This window comes from Quercus suber, unplaced genomic scaffold (assembly GCF_002906115.3).
Source record: "Quercus suber isolate HL8 unplaced genomic scaffold, Cork oak 2.0 scaffold_1319, whole genome shotgun sequence".
Taxonomy (NCBI): Eukaryota; Viridiplantae; Streptophyta; class Magnoliopsida; order Fagales; family Fagaceae; genus Quercus; species Quercus suber.
Genome location: NW_027070708.1, coordinates 9,163 through 13,212, shown reverse-complemented (window position 1 = coordinate 13,212; position 4,050 = coordinate 9,163).

The window sequence follows — 4,050 nt, the reverse complement described above, 5'->3', positions numbered from 1 at the left end:
AAAAAAAAAGTTAAAAGCTAGCTAAATAATACAATAAAACTCGTGAATATTACCAAAAAGTGCAATGAGACTCATAAATAGTACCAAAATAAAGTTAAAAATTCAAATAAGCAGAAACTTGCATCACATTCAAAAGCCTCTAAAGTTCAAGGCAGGCTCATTTTCACTTAAGAGTCCCTCATCAAGTAGTTGAGGATATGCTTGAAAATTTGACTATTCTACCAACACATTGGAAATCCCACATATATTTTATATCATTGTTCACCATATCCGAAAGGATCATTACTAGGTTGAGATAGACCATTAGATCACTTGGGACTGTTACTTGCTATTGGCAACTTGCAATAAAAAGTTTATTGATAGGATTCAATTGAATTATGGAACCCAAATTCTGATCCATTTCATTGCCAACTCTCTTACAGTTTTCCACCGTATTTCTTTTCACCCTCATTTTCACAAACATTGGGTAAAACTATAATCCATATTCATTCATTTTTCTTCCTTCTTTTTTAAATATTGTTTTCAATTCTAAATATTTTGTATTTCTTTCTAAGCTTTAAATGTTTTTTTATAATGCATAAGCATATCAATGTTTGTGAAAGTGCCCAAATGGTTTTTCTTATATAAATTTTTGTTCTTGGTTCATAATTTCTCTAGGACTTGGATATTTTACCTTTGCTTGGTTATTTAATAGGTTATAATGATTTTTTTTTTATGCATTTGGATTTAGTTAGCTTCTTGCCATGGCAATAGCTATACTCAGTCATGCTTGGCCAATCCTTGCATTTTTTGGATAATGTCTAGATTCTGTTCTTTTCTTTTCTTTTTTAAATGAAAAAAAGGGTTTAGGCCCTTCAGGGTGACTTGGCTGAATTGGTTTTAATGCATGCATTACTGAAATGTTTTAGGTTCCCATTGTTTTTGTTAGGTTCTAAATATTTAGGATTAACAATTTAGTTTCCAAATATTTGTATGTTGGCAAACTGAGAACAAAAACATGTCTAAATTAGGTGTAAGACATTGCTTAAGTTTGTTCAAGTCAAGTTTCAAGAACTGCCATGTTGTAGAAAGAAGAAGCAAGCCTCTGTGAAGCTCGATCGATCAAAAGTTAGGTTCGACCGATTGAAAACTGTATTCTACAAATTTTATATCAGGCCCAAAACTTGCGAAAACGTCTAGGGTTTCAATCCAACACTACCTAGTATAAAAGGAAAACTCTAATCACGTTTTAGAAGCCCTTGGAAGTTTTGTTAGTTACTTCTGTGAGATTTATTAGGTTTTTGTACCTTCTAACTCAACAAGCATCTACCAGAACAAGATCTACAATCAAGAGTTATCTACAATCAAGAGTTGGAGGAAACAAGTAGCTACACAAAGATCTACTACTGATGGTGATTTGAAACCTTTAAGTGGGATCTCAAAGTCACAAATGAAGAGTATGTGTTCAACAAATTCAAGATAGAAGAGTTCGTGGAGTCGAAGTTGCACATGGTCGTGTTAGTAAGTTCTATATGAGCTAGCTTTAGATTTAGGGTTTAAATCTATTGTAATCTTTCATTCTATTATAGTGAAATTGTTTACCTTGAAGATAGTTAGGTTAAATCCTCCCTAGGTTTTTACCTTGAACCGATTGGTTTCATTGGTTTTTCTAACTCATCATATTACTGTCTTCTTTACTTTTCCATACCAAGTAATATGTTTGTGTGTGTTTAACCTAGATCTCATAATTAACCGAAGTAAATACTTGGCTAATTCATTAGGGTAAACTAATCTATTTTAAAAGGGTCTAAACAAACAAACATTTTTATTCTTCCATATTATGTGGCAATAGTTGTTGTTAATGATACAAAATGCTTGTTCTATTTTGTTTCCTTATTCAATGTTATGAATTCCATTATGTTCCAGTCGAACAGACGAATTTCTCTATCGGTATACAATTCGGAACCGGAATACCATTTGGTCCGCTTCAGGTAAAAATCTGGCTAGTTTCAGGGCATTTCGATCATTCCGGTGCATTTTGGCAAATACCGGCCAAAACTAAAGATTCGGCCGATATGTGTTTTTTGTTTGCTTCACACTTCACAGCTCACAGAGATCGAAGAAGAAGAATAAGAAAGATAAGATTCACATTAGATGGAAGAGAAGAAGAAAAAAAAAAAAAAAAACAAAACAAAAATTCAAGTCATGGACAAAACTCAAGTGCTGCCATTAAAACTCACTTCTTCAAGCTTGTGTCTCTGCCACTTCCGGAGAGAAAAAGTGAGAGTGTGAGACTTTTACGAGGCTTTGAATAAAAAGCTTTGGAATGTGAATATTTATGAGTCCAATGCACATGGGTAGTTGGTACTTGGTGGGAGTGGAGCTTCCAAGAAACTTCATGATTCTAATTCAAAGTATCCCAACACGTTCACTTATTCACAAAAAGAAACCCAAATTTGAATATTTTTTAAAATAACCAATTTAATTCCCTTTATTATGAATTTCTTTTTAAACCACTATATAAAATGCATTCATTTATTTTATAGCACTTGACTCTATAATAGCAATTAGTAAATATTTATTTTATTAATGACTAGATAATAATACTAATATATATATATATATATTAGTAATACTGAAACGGTAATTTAAATCACTTTCATGTTCCATAGTCACCTCCATGAACATTAACATCTAGGCTTGTTTGTTTTGTGTGTGTGTGTGTGTGTGTTTTTACCATATTATTACTCTTATTATATTCTATAAATAATTGAACTGATATTTGGACTTAAAGATTACATTTTAGTTGAAATATGTACTTATAAGTTATAACTTTAAAACCCTTTCTACCAACAAAGAAAAAACCTTAAAAACCCTTAATAATTCGTATGGATTTTTTATTATACACACACACACACACACACACGTGTGTGTGTATAACGATATGTCAAATAGGCTGGTACCGAAACATTCCGTTCCAATGGACAAACCAAAACGGGTGCTGAAATGGTATTCATAACATTGCTCTCATTATGTTTTGTTTATGTTTATTTATGCAAGAGTCATCTATATCTAAAATGGATTTTTCTTTTTCTTTTAAAGTACATGTTGATGATAGGTGGAGTAGTTACTGGACTGCAAAAGGGGACTCAATTACACAGCCAGTAGTTGCCTGCTTCTCAGGCTTGTGGCTCCATGTTACATCCATTAAAATTGTCTCTGCTTTTGAATTGATTTTTTTTTCTTTTTTTGTCTTTGCTATTTTTTTTTTTTACATAATCTTCAACAAGTCAGTTGTTCTTTTTTTTTTTTTTTTTTTTTTTTTGGTTAGCTGATTTCTTCTCTTGTATATTTCTTTTTTTCTTGACAAAAGTAGCTCTATTTTTTTTTTCTGGGTCCCTAATAAGTTTTATTGCCACATTATTACCTTTTTGGAATAAGCTCAACCCCTTTTCCTCAAAACTCAGATTCTAATTTTTTTTTAAGTTTAAAAGAAGAGATAATTTCCAAATGTATACACATTATTTGTACAAATGTTTATAATAAATTGGGTAAAGTTCCATTTAGTTTTCCTCATTTAAATTTTAACTAATCATTTGTTTGTTTTTCTGGACTTCTCTAATTGAGCAGAAATTGACAATTTCATAGAACTATATATTTGTTTTAAGTTTCAATATTGGGTATCATTTCTTCTTTAAACTCTTGATATAATTGCCTTGTCTTGTTCTTATTTTCTTCTTTTTCAACGTTTCGACATATGATTTGGCTCCATTTTATCTTTTGTAATTCAGATCCTTACGTGAACACTAATCCTAGAACAATTTCTCTTTTGATTGATAGAGAAACAGATTCTATAGAGAGAATTGAGAGAATCCAAGAAATGGAAAATTGTATTATCACACACTAATGATTGATTACATGATTTAAGCCAAAACTAACTAACTTTCTAATGAACTAATCACAGTTGTACACGTGGCATCTAATCAGAATTAACTCGCCACTAATGCTATATACTGAGCTACAAGTAGTTTTACAAAACTTATGCTAAACTACATGTTGTCTTCTGCTATT